Here is a 22116-nt window from a genome sequence, read left to right as displayed (position 1 = left end):
TTACCCTAAGAAAATGAATCTATATTTCTTTATTCTATTTACTTAAGCAATAGAGATTAGTAAGGAACATGATTGGTCATTTCAGCTTTGGGATTTCAGGGCTCAGAAATTTTCACCTTAAAGAAATAAAATGCCAAAATGTACAGCGAAAGTCAACTAAGACAAAATAGGAACATTAGATCCAGTCAACTTGGACATTACAAGTCAAAGTTCTTAAGTTTTGAGGACACAAAATTCTGCTGCCTGGTTCTTTGCTATGTTAATTGGTTCTCAAATGAAATAAATTTTATAATGCCTAAAGTTCACACCTAATTCTTTTGACACTTAAGAAACTAAAGTATTTGTAAAGATATATTCTACCTGCTGACTTCTTCAGTAATACCTTACCATTCAGTCTAGGTGTTTTTTTTTTTTTTTCTTTCCCCTTTTAAATTGTGCTCCTTCAGTCAAAAGCTGACACAACTGTCGAAATATAGTCACTCATACACTAGTCAGTCACACTCCGATAATGTGTCTGTCATCATGTTAAAACAGTCATTTGCTGACATATTTTATGGCCATGAACATGTTTCAGAAACCAGCAAAAAGGATTGGCCTTTAAAAAATAAGCAAGAGTAGCATTTCCTTCTAGTGAAACGACATATAATTTGAAATAATAGTGTGTCAATAGTGACTATAGGAAATTGCTAGAAAGTGGACATTTCCAAGTCCACTTTTATCTGAGAAAAAGTAGTTCTTTCAAAAAAATTTTGAAGTAATTCTTTTTAAAATAGAACATATTTCATTGAATTAAAAGCATCTTTGTCAGATTCTGAAAGTGTCTAATGCACAAAGCTTGGGGTTCTGAACTTCTCTAAATATGTGGAATAGCAAGCTTTTAAAGAATAAATGCTAATGCTGTATGAGATAACATTCTATTCTCAATACCTTTTCATTTATACTAGACCATACCCAAATTGAGTTTTGCATTCAATAACCTCTCAGTAAATGTTAAGAATAGACAGAGAAATTTTATACAGAGAAACATAAACATCCACATAAATCAGCTTTGTCCAGTGGTTTACTCCCAAAGTTCTTAAAATATGTCATGGATAAACTCCAATCATGTAATAGGTAGGAAACAGTTTTGAAAATAATAAAGCTTAGGCAGGTCCAACAAGATTACATATATATACAAATTCACACGAATTTTTTTACTTGCCACTGAAATTGGCAAAATAAGTACTTTAGTGGATCCCTAAGTAGTTATAAGAGTAGTAGCTCTTTAGAATGAAGACCTTACTTGTTAAAAATACCTGCTGGTTCCCACACTTCATTAAAATTCATACAAAGAAGAGCTCACATTCTGTTCATAATACTATTATATTTTGATTCATCAGTATCTTCATCTATAATTCTAAGATCTTTTTTTTGAAATATGAAAACCAGTAAAGATGGGACTATGCAAATGATTTACTTAATTCCTAAAATCCTTGCAAAATTAGGAAACTGATCACAGTGCTGAAAACTACTACCTCAGCATTGGCCCCCTGTTGGAGTTGTGGGTAGGAAGATCGTACATTTCTATGTCAAACATTCATGACATTGTGGTGACTTTCTTACCCAACAGGATTTGTTATTCTCTTAAAAGCAATTATTTAAAAGTATTTCAGTGTTCCTTACTAATGCAAACATTTAAATCTATGGTCAGCTCCTAGCAAGTATGGAAAGCCAAAACTCGTTCTCAGATGCTATATCCACAGAAGCAGTTTCTGCAGAAGAAACGTTATTTCACTTTATTTCACTACCTGGCTTCTTTGTTCATTAAGCTAATTACTCTAGTCTACATTCATGCCTTTCATCTGCCTTGTTTCTTGAGCTTGATCCTTTCCCAACCCTGAATCGACTGTTACTGAACAGTTGGAGCTGAACAGGAAGGAATTGCAGGTGTCAACTCACAGTTTACAAATATGACATCTCCTCTGGCATAGCTGGAAATATGAAATATTGATTTATGTGCAGTAAAAGGTCTTATAAAAATGATCACATACACATGAGAGATTAATGCGCAGGAGATCAATAGAAATTTCATTCTTGACGCTAGACTGTCACCTATGGTGAAATGCTAAAATACAGAAATCAATATTATCTATGAAATGTCAAATTTATTATAATTATGAGGATGAAAGCTGGCCAAGTGGCTCCCAGGAGAGAAGGAAGGATAGGTTACTGGGCTGAAGCATCCTTCATGTCCCTTGTTCACTTGCTGCCAATTTGAGAGCAATATTGGTGCAGGGGGTTTTCAGGCATTATGTACCGCTGTGTAGTAACAAATTCCTGCTGGAATATTTAACTCTTGAAACTGACAATAATACAAGTGTCCACATAGTCAAAAGGTGCAGAACTTTCAGCTCCAAAATATGGAGAACATTTTAAGCATAGATTTTACTGTGGTATGTGTACCACAGCCCATTGCTTAAGAAAATTGAGCTTTTACAGACTGAAGATTAATAAGATCTTGGTGCAATTTTATTCAAGCTCGTGTTCTGTTCTCTACAGTGGTGGTGGTGGGGGGGGGAGATGGGAAATCCTAAATTATCTATTAGTGGGCTTCACATTTTCTATAGTTTAAGCCATTAGCTTGATTCTTAGAAATTGCCATTCAATTTCCACTGCTAGGCAGCGATTCTTTGAAAAGATTTTTATGAGTTTGTGGCAGCCTACCAGTCTCATGTATCAAGTTTAATAGAGTCTTTGAAAAAGTAACACAAAGCTAAAATTTTATGAGCCTATAAGAAAACAATAAAATGAGAGTATTTTGTCTTGCCTTTTAAGTGGGGAGGGGGATTTTTAGAAGTTGAAGTTAAAAGCATAGAAGGAAAAAAATGCTTCTTTTTACATATTCTCCATATCCACAGAAAAACAGAATATTAACCTCTTATTAATAATATTATTATTCCTCAAAATAAGTGTAGGTTTTACAAATTAATGTTGGTGATGATACACTATGATTCTTACAGGGACTGAGACCTGGTGTGGGTATGAGAGAGGATGAATGTGTCTGACCAACAAATGAATTAGGAATCTTGAAGGAAATGCCATATTCCCTTGTAGGTAGTATAGGTGGTGAATAGATTGTGTTATTTGCCGTCAGTTAACACTCTTCATAGCGCCCTTCCGATTCAAATTTTAATGATTTAATTTTAAATAAGCAGTGTGCTCTGCCAACCATGCTTAGAGGGCAGCACAAAGAGCCTGTTCATTCTGTTACAACCTCTACGTAGAAAGCCCTCAGGAATTTGTGAAATGAATAAATGAATGGATGAGTGAATGAAACTTTAATTCATCCTACGGTGCTCTGGTACCACATGAGCAGTGGGGGATAGAGTTTCTTCTCATTTGGACTTGACTTTCATTTATTTTTAGAATTATGAGTCTCTTTTCTTTTTTCTTTTCCCTTCTCAGATCTAGACCGTTTTTTGATAACCAACACATCTACTTGGAGCGTGGGCTAGAGTACTAATTGGTATACATGAAAATTTCAAAACATAACATAAGCCTTGTAAAGATAGATGCCTTTCACCACGCACCATTTAACGTATGGTCTATCACTGAGTTTTGACTGGAATTACATATAATATGGGAAATTTACTTTCAATTAGTAGCATTAATTTATTTTGCAATAAGTATTGTGAGTTAACAGTCTTGTTATCCCATGTTTCTGTGCATCTTCCTAGGTCTAAATTAATTTTAGAGCTTTGTCTTTAATCTGACCCTTAGGGAAATGTTTCTTGTCTAGACTTGGATTTAGTTGAGGACATTTTGACTGAAGGGATTTCTCAACATTACTATCTTGCATTTATTCTCGGTTTTTAGGTATTGGTTAAAAAAAAAATGAGGAGTGCCATTTCAATAAGCAAGAATCAGGCTCCCGTCCCACGAAAAAATTACCATTTTTCTCAGATTTCATTTTTTCAAGGCTATTGTCTAAAGCAATTGTTTTTGTTCATGACATACATTTTCCAATCATGCTTCTGTTTTTGTCATGGAGGAGGACGAACCAGAAGGGCCACAGAGCCGGGGGAGTTAGAGATCTCTGGCAGAGAAACACAGAGAGGAGTCACAGGGAGGTTCCGTAAATGCTGAGAGAGATCCCATGTGAATATGATTAAGGTCAATAAGCATAAGTTGAAGGTCTACCATATACACGAAACTGGGATGAAAAGATGCGAAGGGCAGATAGAGCCCTCAAGGACTTCACAAAATAGTACAAATTGGGTGATATTCAGAAATGGGAAATATTTAGAAATGGAAATTGCAAGACTTGGAACCTATACCAGCTATCCCGAATCCTTGTATTGGTGTGCTCCCGGCTCAAATAAAACCTATTTCCATATCCTTTGGAGAATAGTCAGTCCCTAAATATTCTAGAGACATAAATACAAAGTTCTTTCTCAGCTATTATTACTGAATTATTTACTCTCCCTAAATATTATCTCTTTTGGCCAGAATTGTAGGATTATTATTACCGCCAAATATGATGGAGGATTCATAAACTTTCCTCCGGTTGGTAATATAAACACTTTTTTTTTTTAATCTGGAAAAGAGATAAAGATTTATTTACTTTTTAAAAAACACTGTAGCATTTACACAATTTATAAATAGAGATTTGGGAAGATTTTCCACTCTACACAGCTTCTTAAGGCTTTTTTTTTTTTTTTTCTCCCTCTTCTGTACCTCAAGTACCCAAAGCAGTTAAAGTTAATACTTAATGCAACCTAGTTGAAGAGATAGGCATTTCTTGCAGTCAGGTCTCAATTAAGAGATAAAAGACAAAAAGTGCAAAGCGCTTGATAAAGCTAAGAATACAAGGCCAGCCATGGAGGTGCTTGAAGCTGTCCATAGCGATAACTGGATAGTCAGCTGGAATCTTCTTGAATTGAAGTGGGTGCTCTAACTTATCAAATTCCACATATGGGGAAATTATTGGTGCCTACCGTGGTGATTAACACTAACCCACTGGGTCAGAAACAAGCTGGGATAAAGGTGAAAACTGTATCTGACTATCAACACCAAATACATCCATTTAGAGAAAGATAGCAGAGGGTTTTTTTCTCTTTTTATATCTTCAGTTGTGCAGGTTGTCAGGCTGGTCACACAGTTAAACGCTGCATATAGAGTGCTCTCTATAATGTGCAAATTGCAATGCACATTAAAATGTAACCTACTTTAATAAGTCACATGAAGATTACATTTTAAGATAATTGTTTGTGTGTTTATGCCATACACCAAAAATATTTTCCTGCTTTGTTTACAGTATTTTCTCTTTGCCTTTAGACGTAATGATTGCAACTATTAGCATTAAGTAACTCCCTTCTTCAAATGGTTGGGGGCAAAGTGATGAAGATTCAAATTTTGGATTCCTGGAACCATGGTTCATAGTAAAATGTTCCAACTGCTTCTTCTTATTGAATTTCCCCAAATTAAATTTGTTATGATGTTATGATCATCAAAAACCTTACTCTGCATCAATAACTAGGACACTTGACTTGAATTATCCAGATAGTTATATACAGTTGACCACTTTCCAATTCCTGTGTAGACAAAAATATGACAATTTTTTAAATAGTTCTAAGGAAGATCAGAACTGAAGCTTTCTGACAAATCTAGTCACTTGGAATATGGTCAATTATCAATGATTTATTAAAATGGGCGAGAAGGAAATTAGAGGAAAATGGAAAGGACAAATAATCTCCAAATTTCTCATTGTTCATTCATTTGAAAGTCCTTTTCCATTCAGCCACCAGTAAAATCATTTACAGGGGATGCCATATAACTGAAAAGATTTTCATCTCTTCTTTTTCTCTTTTATTCATCTCAAAAGTACTGATGAATACTTAAATAACCCATTGGGTTTAAGAGGCAAGTATGTGCTTATTAATTTATGCAGATATTGTTCAATCAGCAAGAAGTAAAACGACTGGCCCACAGTTGGTATCCAACAAATATTCCTTAAATGGATGAATGAATGAGTGAACAAACAACTGAAAATATCACTGAAGTATGAGTTGACTGAACTATGTAACTTTAAAATCTGAAATAACTATAATGTTCAAAATTTGCTGCATTTATTTTGATTGGCTTATATCTGTCTTTAAAGAATAAGCACATGGTTTAATCATATGTGGCCACTTATTTAATTATATTAGTGTTATTACTATACATCTTGTTACCCAGGGAGACTGTAATAGCTTCGCTCTGGGGCCATGACTAACCAAGTTAAGGCAGTTGTTCCTTCACTAATCTCTGGATTAACAGGTAAAATTTCCAATCTACTTTCTGTTGAAATAATTCAGTGAACATTGTTTCTGTCTGTTTGAATATTATGACATGAGATCCATACCTTCTGGAAAAGAAATGGAACAATGTACTGATAGAATCTTTCAGTCCCAGATGATACAAACCCAGCTGAATCAGTCTTCAGAAAAAAAGGAAATATTAATTCATATATGTAACCAAAAATTGGGCAGGAGGTCTTCAGGAATAGCTAGATACAATGTCCTTCCAACAGGAATGTTAGATAGCTCTCAGGCACTCAAGGTTGCTTTATTACTAAACTCAATCCAAAAGAAAGAAAATCTACATTTTAATAATGTCACCAAAAGTTCTGGTTGAGCTTCATTGACTTGCAAGGGTTCTGTGTCCATCTTTGACTCTGGCCAGACAGGGGAAATACCCTAGTTGTGGGGCGCCTGGGTGGCTCAGTGGGTTAAGCTGCTGCCTTCGGCTCAGGTCATGATCTCGGGGTCCTGGGATTGAGTCCCACATCCAGCTGTCTGCTCAGCAGGGAGCCTGCTTCCCTCTCTCTCTCTCTGCCTGCCTCTCCATCTACTTGTGATTTCTCTCTGTCAAATAAATAAATAAACAAAAACTAAAAAAAAAAATACCCTAGTTGTAACATCTGGATCACATGTTCTTTCCTAATTCAATTTGTGTCGCCAATGGGATGTGTGCTCTGTCTTGAGTCCTATGCATAATGATTGGACTCAGAAGGAGGATTAGTATAAACTGAACCACAAGAACTGAGTGTGAAGGAAGATGACTCTCTAGGAAACATAAAGATACATTTGCAGAGGAAAGAAGTGGGTCTTGGGGGTGACAGGAACAATAGATGACATTGGAAGTAGTGTAGATGAAAAATCGAAATATTAAGAAAAGGATTACAAAGAATGAAAGGTTTTGGAAGCTCCAATCATATCTACTAAATGACTGGAGTTTTCTGGAAGGTGTATCCTACTGCTGGCCCAAAACCGCAGAGCATTTCTAAATATCCAGGTCTTACAAAATATTTTGGAATATATTCAATTTTTTTAGTTGAGAAACATGATCAATACATTATTTATTTATTTTTAAATTTTGGTTACTAAGAAAGGAACCAGCATAGACTTTCCTGTTTTTAATTTAATGTGGGCTTTGGTTTTGAAGGCAACTGAGAGTCAAGGCTGGGGATGAACCAAAGGGGCTCATTTTCCCCATATAGCTGACTCTTCGTCTGGGGGCATATCCTTATTGCTCACATCACACTGAATTCCACTGCCCCTAGAGGACATTATTTTTAATGTCAGGAATAAAATCACGTTATTGAATGAGAATGGAAAGAGAAGAAAAATGATTGCTTTGATGAGTTTCAGGAGATTAGCTAAAATAATATTCAGATTTAAGATCTCATCAATAATATTAAGCAGCTTTTCATTTTAGACTCTTTTTTTAATAAAGTTTTTATTTATTTATTTGAGAATGAGAGAGTGAGAGCATGAGAGGAGAGAAGGTCAGGGGGAAAAGCAGACTCCCCATGCAGCTGGGAGCCCAATGTAGGACTCCTTCCTGGGACTCCAGGATCATGACCTGAGTCAAAGGCAGTTGCTTAACCAACTGAGCCACCCAGGCACCCTCATTTTAGACTCTTAATGTGACTTAATGAGTTAAGTAAATGATAGCATTTGAAAGTTTGGGAGCTTAGAATAAATTAACTCAAATTTACTGTAAATTATGAAGAAAGTCTTTTATATGTTCTACTTCAGTTTGGAACCTTTGCTCTGTCCTTTGGCAACTACTACTAAAAAAAGAAATTACTGTTTACATTTATATTCTATTGTTTCTAGCAAAAGAAATTGTTCCTCTATTACAATTCTCAGCAGTATTTTGCCAGATTTTCTAAATTCTATACTTTTGAACAACAGTGAAGTCTCTGTGATCTTGGTACGATTGAACACACTCAGGGTTATAAATCTGTTTTGTAAATGATGCTTCATAATTCCTTCTTGATCTACTATTACAAATACACAGTATTTCTCTTCAGCAAGTCATCGTGTTTTACTAAACTGTGCCAAACTGGGTAACCTATTGCATTTCTTAATCATTTTTTAAATGATCTCAGGTCAAAATCTATGTAATTTTGGTGTACTTTGTATACAGAATTAAGATGATATTATAAGATTTATGTTGAATTTTAAATTAGGCACTACATTTCAGTTCTTCATGAATTGTTTCCACAGTTTAGTCTGCACTGACTTTATGAGCAGGAACCTATGTGCTATAGTTGAGGGGCATCCAAATGGCCCTCTGGACTTATAAAACTTCCTTCACCACAGAGTCTCTTGAAATAAGCATTGTAATTTCCATCAAGTGGGGTGCCTTATCATTAGCTCATTATTCCTAGAAAGTCCTGTGAGGATAACACATATGGCTATTAACAGAACCATTAATATTTGAACCCAGCAAAAGTATGGGAGCTAGAGAGGGCATGGGTAAAGGATAGGGATTTGAAGAGGAAGATCCTGTAGTTTGAAGAGGAAGATCATAACTAGAAGAAAAAGAACTAACTTTACAATTTTTTTGTCTTTGTCATTTTGTATAGACTAGAATCTAATATGGGATGTTATAAAAAAGAGAAATTGGTTTGAGATGTAAAGATTTTAAACAATTTTTAATTCATATTGTTTTAGAATGTATAAATTTGTTGTTCCAATGTTTTTTGTTTGTTTTATTTATTAATCTATTCAGGGGGAAGAACAAGATGGTGGAGAAGTTGGAGACCCTATTTCAACCGGTCCCCTAAAGTGAGCTAAATATCTACCAGAACAGTCTGAACATCTATGAAATCAGCCTAAGATGTAAGATTATACACTTCTGGATCTCTACAGGGGCAGAAGACATCAGTGGAGAGGGTGCACCTTACCTGGATCATGGTTGATATATTCAGCTATAAATCCCCTCAACCACCTCTCACCAAAACGACTAGGAGGAGGAACACCCAACAGAGGACAAATTCAGAGACTGTGCCCTCTGCCACAGAACTATTGGATACAGACAATAACAGTATTCATCTCTTCATTCTTCTATGTAACGATAGTTGTTTTTTGAGCTTACTATGTGTCAAATTACTATGTGTAATTGTATTACATGTATTATTTCGTTAATGCCTTCTAAACAACACTTTGAGACAGGTACTATTATTATCCATGTTCTCCCCGATAAAATAACTAGCTTAGACATTAAATTAGCTATATTACATGCTAGTAAATGATGTGTGTAGGAGTTGAGGAGTTTGACAGACAGCAAACAAATAACAAGTACATGAAAAACTAGTACGTGTAAAAAAGAATCAAAATAAGTGATGTGACAAAATAATGAGATTTGGGCACAGGAGGGCAGAGATTATAATGTGTCAGGTGGTTAGGGACGAATTTAGGAGGAGGTGACATTTGAGGGAAAACCTGTAGGATAAATAGCAATGAGCTATGCAAACGCTAGTGCAAACTTCCTGAAACAGCAAAAGCTTGGAGGGCTTGATGAAAAGAAAAGGGAAGCCTTGATAGCCATGTCTCAAGTATAGTCCTTCTCCTATGAAAGCGTGGTCTGCTTAGAGATCTAGCACAGAGGAAGAACAAATAGTTCTTTCTTAAGTTCTATTCAATTTTCTCATTCTCCCCATATCAGCAAGTCCTGGGTACTGGGGTATCTTCTGTCCTTTTTTATTTCACATGAAATTTCTCTCTCTAGCCTTTCTCATCCAAATTCTTCTCCTATAGGTGTACATACAAAGTTTCCACAGCATTTAACTGAGAAAAGTATTCTTTCTATATTCAGTCTTTATTAAGATCAGAATCTAGATTAGGTTAAGAAAAAACATGTTTCTTTAATTCCTTAAACACTAATCCAGGTTTAATCAATATATATACTCAGGTTAACACCAAAACAAATTTATCATAAATACTATCCTCAAGAAGTTTAAAGTCCAGTATAATAAATGTTAAAAAAATTTACTTTATTTATTTTTTATATCCCATCAATCATTCTGCCTTGTGATTCCACTATCTTTGGAAACTGTGGACTACTCAGAGAAAACAAAGAAGTAATAATTCCTGCTTTAGTTTCAAAAGTAATTTTAAGTTAAGGAAAAATAGTATTAAAAAACAAACTTTGTTGAGAAAGAAAATAGTGTTCAAAGTCTCAGAAGTTTGCCTAGATATAACTGTAAATATAGTTTCATATATATATGTAAATATAGTTTCATATATATATATATATATATATATATATTTGGAGATCTTAGAGCCTTATAAAGGATAGTGTATGGAGATTATAAGACATGTAAAAAATGTTCTTATCCAAACAGCAGGGGAAAATTTTTTTTTGTTGTTCTGGTGGTATGAAAGTATAGAAACCTTAAAGAACCAGGGGAAAGAGATATATCCCAGGCAGCTCTCTTTAGCCTTGGTCCTAGTTATAGAAAGATGGGAGAAATGAAGACAATATATAATTGAGATAGAAACCAAAATTATGGAGTTTTGTGCCTCCTTTCCTCTTGGGAACTCTGGGAATAAGACTGTCACTATAAGTCACCATGTACTTGTGAGCATTACACAAATTTAGGGGTATTAGTAAAGTTATAGTCCATCTCAGTTGCATTTCTGGAGTTGTACATTGCTCAACTGTAATTCTGAATATAGTTTCTTTGAATACCTGCTCATCCCAGAACAGAAATTGTTGCATAGGATATTTAGGTAAAGAGGGACCAAAAATAATTCTATGAGTATCCTTCTTTCACATGTGATGGAAAGGATTTGAAAAATGCCACATATCTCCAGTTGAGGAGTGCAGAAGGACGATATTAATGTTGGGGATTAAACGGGCATCAGGGCCAGACCATGGGAGATTTTTAACACCAAAGAGAAAAGAAGGAGATCCTGGAGAGCAGGTGGGTGGACAAGTTTCCTGAGAGAAATTACAGTTCCTTTCCCTAAGGAGGGAACAGAATAGGCAAATTAAACTGCAACCACTTTAGCATGAACCAGTGACGACAGAGGCTATTTGCTCCTTACAGGCTAGTAGGATGAAACACCAAAAGGGAAGTAGAGCACCAAATCCCTTTTTCAATGTCATGAGGGGTGGCCAGCTTTGCTTTGCGCCCAGATACCATCTTGGGAAGGAAAAGATACCTTGAAAGGGAGATGAACTTTGATTTATTTTCATAATTACCGGAAATGGATGATTCTGAACCAGAGGAGATGAAATTAATATTATTTGGTAAGATGGAGTGTTTTATTACTTTCTTCCCTCTGGATCCCTTTCACCGTAAAATCAGTTTCTTTTTTTCCCCCTTCACCTCCATATATGCATATGGTACTAAATATAACACAAGATATCTAACAAATTTTTAATGACGTGGATGAGTTCAGAGGAAAACCAGATTCTTTATAGGTGGAAGTAATCTACTTTTATTAAAATCTGTGAGCTGCTTTTGTTATTTTCACTTTAAGAAAGAGTTTCCACAATAGATGTTCAGTTAATTTATGTACTTGGAGCTTTTTATGCCTTATTGATCAACTTTTAAGACTCATTTGGATTTTGAAGAGATAGAGCTTTCAACAATTAAAGAGGAATTAGTTTTATTACTGAGAGTTGGATTCCATTTTGTTTTCCAAATGCATTAGATTTCTCCACTGTGTAAAGAAAGTAGAGGCCTAGAAAGATTTTCATGGCCTCAGTGGGTTAGTTACCTAGTGCCAACAGAATTGCTTTACAGTTTTCCATAGAAAATGGGGTAAATGAGATCTTTTATTAGTATCTACAATAAACTAAATTTAAATTTCTAGCAATAGAATTTAGTTTATTTTAGTAAAGCTTGGTTTCATTTTTTCTTTCCTGTTAATTCTTTGGAGAACTATCTTCCAAAAATTGTGTTCTTAAGGTGATCCACAAGCAGTATTTAAAATGTTTATCAACTGTTATATCTTATTAGCAATCAGTTAGAATCACCATAGGCTGAAATGAATCAGTATGGCTCTCTGGACTAGGGCCAGCAGATTGTTAGCCCTGGTTTGGGGTAAATAACTTCAGCTTGATTTACCGTTTATTAGGGTTGACATGAGTAGCACCAAAAGTTGATATTATTATGAAAAATGGGATTTTCTGATACTCTTTCCTTACTTTTTGGGGAAAGGCTCACATACGCATCAATTTCCAAGGTCCTGGGCCATATATAACTAGGAAAATTGAGTTCTTTGCTTGCTCTCTGTTTAGCTTGCTAATGCAGACAAAAGAGAAAGATATTGTTGTAGTATAATAACAGAGGAGTTCTGTAATGGGGATAACCAATCTCAGCAGGAAAGGGCTTGATTTGTGTTATAAATTATTTTCATGGAAGCTAGACCAGTAAGGGCAATTTTCCTTTGTGTTCTTTCCAGAGGAATCTGGAAGTCTGTTCCCTTTTCCTCAGGTCATTGGTAGATAGATTACACAGGCCAAAACATAGTGGAGGAAGGCTCAACCTCGGTGCGAACAAAGTGCAAGGAGATTTCAGAGGACAAGGAGAGGAGTGCTCAGAGAGGTAAGTGATCCTCAACGTCCACAGGAAACAAACTGTCCCTGAGAGGGAATGGCAAGCATACATCTATATTCTGCACCAGCTCCTGGGCACTTTGCATACCTTATTGTCCAGTGGTAGTGTTTTTAGTAATGGACTGCATATTTTCATTCTTTCTAACATTAAGGGCATAGCTTAATAATGCACGTGTTTGTCTTCCCTATGGTGAACACTAGGACAAACTTTGAGGAGTGCTTGAATTGTGTTTTCCCATTAGCACCTACCACAGTATCTGACACGTTCTCAGTATATGAAAAAATTACAGTGAATGAAATTCCAAAATTCTTTATGACTCTGAACATCAAATTTTCATATAGTTATTGGCCAATGGATCCTTCTAGGGCACTTGAAGATCCAATGTGATCAAGATGCAATTTGATACAAGGCTCTTTAAAAGCAAACTCCGGGGCACTCCAGGTAAAGATGGAGTGCAGTTACAGCTTTTCTCAGACTACATTCAGCCTGTCTGGTACACCTGTCCAGACTGAAAATGTTTTGGCTGGTGTAGGTGGAGGAGCTCCTTCGCCGGGAATTAAAGCTGCAAATGGTGTGGTATTAGCAACTGGGAAGAAACAGAATTCCACTCTGTAAGATGAGTAAAGTATACACAACATGGAACCAATTGCCAGCCATATAGGTTTGGTGTACAGTAGCATGGGCCCAGATGACAGAGTGCTCATATACAGAACTCGAAAACTAGCTCAGCAACACTATCTCATTTACCAAGAACCCGTTCCCACAGCTCAGCTGGTACAGAGAGTGGCTTCTGTGATGTAAGAATACACTAAGGTAGCGTTCATCCATTTGGAGTTTCTGTACTAATTTGTGGTTGGAATGAGGGGCAAACATATTTATTTCAGCCAGAGCTATCTGGAGCTTACTTTGCCTGGAAAGCCACAGCAGTGGGAAAGAACTATGTCAATGGGAAGACTTTCCTCTAGAAAAGATATAATGAAGACCTGGAACTTGAAGATGCTAATCATACAGCCAGATTAATCCTAAAGGAAAGTTCTAAGGGCAAATGACAGAAGACAGCACAGAGGTGGGAATCTGCAATGCCAGATCCAGGAGGCTTACTCCCATTGAAGTTAAGCATTGCTTGGCTTCCATAGCCTAATAACAAAGGGATTGAAAAGTCCGGAATTTCAGAGAATCCCCCTACTTAAACATGTTTAAAGTATGTTTTGTTTTACAGACTTTTTGCATATTATTTCTGCATCGTTTGATGATGTTTTTAAAATGACACTTATAAATTATAATAAACTGTTAAATAAAAAAAATACATAGAGGCAAACTCCAAATGTTGTATGAGGTTTTTTATTTTCTTTTCTTCCCCCCACCAAGTTATAAGGAAAAAGAAACTTGAAAATAATCTCAAGTGACTTTGCTTTTTATAGAACAAAAATCAAATGAGCTATTGTGTTTATAGCACATTATTGTAGAACTGTGGTAAAATGTATTGAACTTTTTCCATCAGGGACAATCTTTTACATAGTAATATACTGATATAAGATCATCTTAGCTGCCATCCCTTTGGAACATTCCTCAGCCAATTAATTTATTCATTTCACAAATAATGTCCCTCTGCTATGTGCAAGTTACTCTTGGTCAGGCTAGAGCTTAGAGGATTGAACAAAATACCTTCCTGCCCTAGTGGAGCTTATATTCTAGTGGAAGATATGGGACATAAACAGAGTAAATAACTAAATTACAGGATATAGTATGATTACTCCTATCTGACATTGTAAAAAAATCAACCCAAAATGGATCAAAAAAACAAAAATGTGAGAGTTAAAACTATACGACTCTTAGTAGAAGACATAGGAATACATATTTATGACCTCAGATTAAGTGAAGAATTCTTATATATGACACCAGAAGCCCGAGCAAAAAAAGAAAAGTAGATAAGTTAGGTTTCATCAAAGTTGAAAATTTTTATGCATCAATAGACACTATCAAAATAATGAAAATATAATTAAAGAATTGGAGAAATATTTGCAAATCATATATCTGATAAGAGTCTAATATATAGAATATATAAAAAATTCTTACAACTTAACAAAAAAAATGAACATCCTAGTTAAAAAATGGGTAAACATTTTTCCAAAGAAGATATACAAATTGCTAGCCACTGTAACTAAAGATACTCAAAGGCATCAATCATTAGGGAGATGGAAATAAAAATCACAATGAGACACCACCTAACACCCACTAGAATGGTTATAAAAGTGGGAAAAAAAGTAAGTGTTGGCAGGATGTGGAGAAACTGATATCTTTGTATCTTGCTGGTGGGAATCTAAAATTGTGCAACCACTGTGGAAAGCAGTTTGACCGTTCCTCAGAAAGTTAAACCTAGAATTACCATATGATCCAGCAACTCCATGCCTAGGTGTATGTTCCAAAGAATTGAAAACAGGTGTTCAAACAAACCTGTACAGGAATGTTCATAGCAGCACTACACACGATAGCTAAAAGGTGGAAGACACACAGATGTCCATCAAGGAATACACAGATAAAGCAAATGTGTTATATCAGTCTAATGGAGTATTGTTCGGTCACAAAATGGAACAAAGTACTGACACACGCTGCCATGTGGATAAACCCTGAAAGCATGATTCTAGGAGAAAGAACACAATAGACCACATCTGGTATGATTCCATTTATATGAAATAGCCCGAGTTGGCTGGAGCATAGGTGATAGAATTTGATGATAGTTTATGTGTGCTATATTACAACAAGAAGAGTGAAGAATGACTCCAAAATCTTTGGTTGGAATAACTGGAAAAATGGAGTTGCCATTTGTTGAGATGAGGAGGGTTGGAGGAAAATGAACTTGGTTTGGAGGTAAGTTAAAAGACCTATTTGATGTCCAAGGGGAGGTGCTGAGCAGGTAGTCGGATATCTTATTCTGGTATTCAGGGGCATGGTCTGAGCTTGATCACATTTAAAACCATATGGCTTGAATAAAGTCACCAGAGTGTGGTTAGATGTGAGAAGGGTTACAAAGACTGAACGCTGGGACATTTTCACCTTTAGAGCTTGGGGAGCTGAGGGGCTGCGAAGGTCTAAGAAGCGAGCTGTATTTTATCCCATTCTGATAGCTCTAACAATCATTTTTCTTCAGGTCATTATTAAAGCTAAGTCACCAGCTCCAACCTCTCCCCAAGCCCTAGATTGCATTTTTCACTTTTATTTGGGCCTTATAACTTGGTTCTGGCAAAATCTCTGACCCAATATACTATGTTTTTAATTCTCTGTCAACCCCTTTGTACTAGTCAGTCCTCATTCCCATTTTTCGTGTGCATTCCACTAGGAAGAGCAGAACCATTTCCCAATGACCCCCGCTTGAAACATCAAAAACACATATGACACGTATTCCCATTATGTGGGAATGCAGTCAGCACTGCAACAGCACCATTGAATAAAAGGCATGACAGTCACATTTCACTCCACATCAAAGTATAGTAACATTTCTACATTAGATTAACAGTAATACCTCAAAACTGCTCTGGTAGTAGTTTTTAATGGGTTGAAATTTACAATTTAGTAAATGGCTTAAAATTACTTATACTTATGAAACAAACTTTACCAATTGACTAAAAAAAAAAAAGAAGGGGGGTACCTGGGTGGCTCAGTGTTAAAGCCTCTGCCTTCGGCTCAGGTCATGATCTCAGGGTCCTGGGATTGAGCCCCGCATGGGGCTCTCTGCTCAGCAGGGAGCCTGCTTCCCCTCTGTCTCTGGTTGCTGCTCTGCCTACTTGTGATCTCTCTCTCTCTGTGTCAAATAAATAAATAAAATCTTTAAAAATTTTAATTAATTTTTAATTTTTAATTAATTTTTAAATTAAATTTTTAATTAATTAAATTTTATTTTAAATTCTGGTTAGTTAACTACAGTATACTATTAGTTTCAAGTGTAGGATTTAGTGATTCAGCACACAGTACAAAATCCAGTGCTCATCAATGATTTCACATGAGTGAAAGCATATGATATTTGTCTTTCTCTGACTTATTTTGCTCAGCATAATTATGCAATTGGAACTTTTATTCAACTTTTATTCAGCTTCCACTGTGGTAGGAGTATATGTTAGGCATTAAAAAACTGTGTGGTGGGGCGCCTGGGTGGCTCAGTGGGTTAGAGCCTCTGCCTTCAGCTCAGGTCATGATCCCAGAGTCCTGGGATCAAGCTCCGCATCAGGCTCTCTGCTCCGTGGAAAGCCTGCTTCCTCCTGTCTCTCTGCCTGCCTCTCTGCCTACTTGTCATCTCTATCTATCAAATAAATAAATAAAATCTTTAAAAAAAAACTGTGTGGTAATATTAATCAGACTTAAACTATGTACACCTTACGATTCTGCATCTCTACTCCTAGATATATATCAATCATAAAATCTCTGCAAGTATTCAGCAACAGACATGTACAATAATATGTACAGCAACTTTATTCATGCTATCCCAGATTGGAAACAATTCCATTCTCTCACCAAAAGTAGAGTGAAGTACATTTTAGGTATGTTCAAAGAATGGGATTCTACATAATGAACTATTGGTACAGATACAGACAATGACATGTATAAATCTCACAGGCATTATTTGGAGAGAAGTGAGACACAAGGATGCACAGACTGTGTGACTCCATTTGTATAAGTGAGCAGGCAAAATTGATCTATGGTTTTAGAAGTCAGAATAATGGTTACTGATGGCAAGAGAGGTAAAGGTACAACTTGAGACCAGTTAGAGGTAAAGGCAAGTGAACTATCAGAAAGAGAAGTAAGAAAGCAATCCCATTTATAATTGGATCAAAAAGAATAAAATACCTAGAGTCCAATTAACCAAGGAGGCAAAAGACCTGTATACTGAAAACTACCAGAAACTGCTAAAAGAAATCGAAGAAGACCCAAACAAATGGAAACATACTCCATGCTCATGGGTTGAAAGAATTACCATGGTTGAAATGCCCATACTACCCAAAACAATCTATAGATTCAGTGCAATTCCTATGAAAATTCTAATGGCGTGTCATGCATCCTCTTTCCTGGATGAGAGCAGTGGTCTTGGTGTCAGTGTTCTGCTCTAAATCACGTGAACCCTCACGTGGTCCTGCAATCACTTTCTGGGACTGGCTGGCAAGTGTGGCAAGACCCTCCCTCTGACCAACAGCGCAGATTGACACCGTAGGAGTCCCTGAAAGGCTCAGACATGGATGGGCTAAATGCAGGGTTCAGATGGAAACATGCTAATCTAATGGGGAAGAGTATGCAGAATTTGCATCAATATTTAAGTTAAAGGTTGAGAGTTCCATTACGTTTCAGGCCGAGGGAAGCTGCTAGAGTCAAGACCCAGAGCTTGCGGAGTGCTAAATATTCACCCACCTCTCTGAGCAGAGGCAGTGAGGTGAGAAACTCTGGGGAGCATGCGAGTGTTGTATTCCTCATCACGGAGTGCACATCACCCAGAGTTGATCTGACTCTCACTTAGACACTCACCTAGACCTTTACAACAGGTTTGCAGGCTGTCTTTCCTTCCTTTCACTCTCCCTTCCAGCCAGCTCCTGGGCACTGTTGGAAGTTTGAAGCAGATGTCAGCAATGTTGTTCTTGAAAACCCCTTAATGTCTCCTCTCTGCCTACCGGATGAACATTTCAAGGCCTTTCCAAGTGCAACCACATTTTCATTTACAATCTTGGGCTCATTTCCCCTATAGACCCACTCCTGCGAACACCAAACTCTTCAGATTTGGGTCCCTTTCCTATCACTCTACTTTCCTTCCTAATCTTTATCTAAATCCTAACCATCATTCCAGGCTTTTTTCACATGGGCGATCAAACCTGGCGAGCGTAACTTTAATTATCCCCAGGCCGTATGAACTATTTCATGCCCGTGAGAAGGGTTTACACTGGATAGTTCTTATAACCCAGTGAGGTCTGGTTCATTTTGTCAGTTGAGAAGCTAGGCCTCCTTCTCATAACGGCATCGGGAGTTTCTCGTGGGGGAGCTATTTGTATTCCATATTCTTCTCCTGGGTGATTTGGGGGGTACCAAGAGGACTCTCTTTGGTACAGACACAGTCATGGATTCTAGTCTTGCCCAAACAGTTCTGCTAAATGCTTCAGGGATGAACAGATGATGCAAGCTGGGTGGGTGAGTCACTTTTGATCCTTTACCTTGCTTTACCTCTCTAAATAGCCCTTATCATGAATAATTTTACATATTTATTTCTGTATTTGTCTAATGTGTGTTTCCCCCACTAGACTACGGGCTCCTAGAGGGCAGCTACCTTGTTTATTTTGTTTACAGTTACTGTCTCCTCTAAGCTTGGAACACTGCTTAATACTTACTATGTGCTGAATATTTGCTACGTGAATAAATTAGTGACCCAGGTTTACTGCAAGGATTATTAGGAAAAAGACTTGCTTATCTCTGGGTTTGAGGATCTGGCAGGATAGAAGTATGGGACTTGGAATGGTGATTTTGCCACCACATAGGGGAGCCTGCCTGAGAATGAAGCCAATTCTGGGCCAAGATATAACCAAAAGACAGATTTCTGTCAACATGATTTGAATGCCAGCTGGGTGTGAACTTCCTAATGCTTGAAGAATTTGCCATTTGTGAAGCAATATATTCTTCTCTTCTCCACAATTTTTTTTTCCTTAAGCCAGTTTTAGTCATCTGCAGTAGTCCTGATATATGGTTTATATTATACTCGAATTTGTACAGTGTATCATAGAACTGGAAATTTTTTTAAAAAATATTTTTTGTTTGTTTATTTTTGCAAAAGAAAGGAGAGAGAGAGAGAGAGCAGGGGAGGGGCAGAGGGAGAAGCAAACTCCCCACTGAGCAGAAAGCCTGATGTGGGGCTCAATTTCAGGACCCGGGGAAGCATGAACTGAGCTGAAGGCAGATATTTAACTGGCTGAGCCCCCCAGATGCCCCACAGAACTGGCCATTTTTTAGCTCCTCTGTTAGATACCGGCTACCTGAGGGTAAAGACTGTGCCTCGTACTCATCTTTCGTAACCACTGACCCACTGATTTCCTGTAGTCACCTGGTAAACATCTGATCAACACTAGTTGAATTAAAATAAAATTATCTGTCTTCGTTTGAAAGTCAGAGATATCTTTTCTTACATAATACTTTGAAGAAATGTATTGATATTCCTGAAAAAAATGTTTGTAGTATGTCCACATTTCAGTGTTCTTGAAAGGATAAGCCTCAACCTCTTGCAAATATTTTCACTAACATTTTATATTATATTCTATAATAATATATTAATCATATTAGAATTTTGGATGAGTCAAAAAAAGTTGCTAAAATTTGGCTCCTTATCAAAAGCCTGGGAAAAATTACTGAAATATTGATATGAGTGCTTCTTTGGTGTGCATGGATTAAAAAAAGGGGGGGGATTCTACTCATTTAACAGAAGGCATGATGTGTTTTTGGATTCATAGATTCATGTAATCCTAATCGTCTGTTATCAACATTCTCATATTTTGGCCTATATTTCTGCTGTGCAATTTGGGCCAAATGAAAGGTTATGGCTGTGCCTGAGTTCATTAATTCTCTCTCACTCTTGTTTGTGACCAGCAGTACCTATGGGTCTGCTGGCCAGAGTTAGAAGCCAAATGATCTCCCTGGGCAAGAAATCAGCAGTTTTGATCTCCAAAGCTCAGGGTTTTAAATTAATTGAAATAGAAAAGCAGCCAAAGATAGAAGGTAGTCTATCCTGGTTCATTAGTATTTCAAGGAGAAGAAAATAAAGACCAGCTATTGTCCTCAAACACGCCCACATGCCAGTGCTTTGCCTCCTTTTCTGCCTCCTTGTCATTTGATCATTAATGCACATATGCCTGTAATTTTATTCTAGCCAAGAAGTCAGAGAAATGTTGGACCCAGAGGAGATTGGAGGTCCCTGGGTGCAGAGCACAAACCTGAGGTGTGTAAGACGTCTGCGCTCCAGGGAGAAGCCCGGGAATGAGACCACGCCTCTCTTCTGTGCTCACAGGCAGTGTCTGACATATGGTAGAGGCTCCACAACCTATTATTTTGATTAGTAAATGAAGAAATAGAGTCCAGCCACTGTCCTTGAGGCAGAACTATATACTATAAAACTCAACTTGTTTTTTGTTTTGTTCTGTTTTCTTTTAGTCTTTGAGGCTTTCTAAGTGGTTTTGGTACTGTTCACTGACTAACAATAATTAGAGTCAGGATTTTTTGCATTATGTGTCACTGATATATTTATTGTTGCCTGTCAAGATTATTATTATTGTTATTATTTTTAGGGAAGTGCTGCATAGAGTCAGAAAACAGCACTCAATACTTTTTTTTTTTTTCATAATTTCAATTCATTAATATAGAAAGCTCTCAGACTTATTTTCCCCTCCAGGTTAAGAAGCCATAACTCCTCAGAAAACCCCCAACATTTTTTTTTCCCTAATTGCCTTTCTCTGGATAATCTCCAGTTCTTCCCAAGTGCTTCTTTCAAGGGTGTAAAAATCTATTACTGCAGGCTTTCCTGGACAATAACAATTCTGTCCTTGCCCTTTGGTTGACAGACTAACGTACCCGGCATTATGGTAATGTGAGGGCCGAGGGATCCGAGTGTTGTTTTCTCCCCATACACAGTTGCCAGTTTAGATACTATTGATTTTCCAAATTTACTACACTGTGGTCTCACATTGACTGAGAAAATTCTTATATGGAAGCAAAGTTTCTTTCTTTTCTTTCCTTTCTTTCTTTCTTTCCTTTTTTTAAACCATCGTCCACCAGTTCTTGTAATATAAGAGAGGCAATTTTCCAATTCTTGCAAACACATCTGTAGGTTGGCGCCCCAACGTCAGGTGCCACAGTCAAGCTTGTTTAAATGGAAGAAGCTGGTCAAGTACCAAGCACCTGCTCTAAGTATTCCATATGGTTTTCCTCCCAGAAGGAATGACCAATCTGAAGCAGCTGTGGGTAATTTTATTCGCCAAAACAAGCTGGAAGCAAAAAGGAAAAATAACATAATTAAAATCTTAAATGGAATGCAGTACAATCTCATTAATAAGCTATAAAGCATTTAAATAGCTAGTGTGCCTATGTGCTTGCCAGTATTACCACATCATCAAGAAAGTGAAAAATGGACATACATGTTATTCATTAAATCCTCAAAGGTAGGAAACTTGTGGGCTGATTAATTCAAGTAGGTAAATGAAGCCAAGAAGTGTGAATCTCTT

General features: G+C 36.8%; 1 pseudogene; it reads left to right on the top strand.

Annotated features, from left to right (window-relative positions):
• Window positions 1–13330: 13330 nt before the first annotated feature.
• On the top strand, window positions 13331–14024 carry LOC122903499 (annotated as a pseudogene).
• The last annotated feature ends 8092 nt before the right edge of the window (window positions 14025–22116 follow it).

Source organism: Neovison vison, chromosome 3 (genome assembly GCF_020171115.1).
Source record: "Neovison vison isolate M4711 chromosome 3, ASM_NN_V1, whole genome shotgun sequence".
Taxonomy (NCBI): Eukaryota; Metazoa; Chordata; class Mammalia; order Carnivora; family Mustelidae; genus Neogale; species Neogale vison.
Note: the sequence above shows the minus strand (reverse complement) of the source record. Positions and strands in the feature narration are given on the sequence as shown.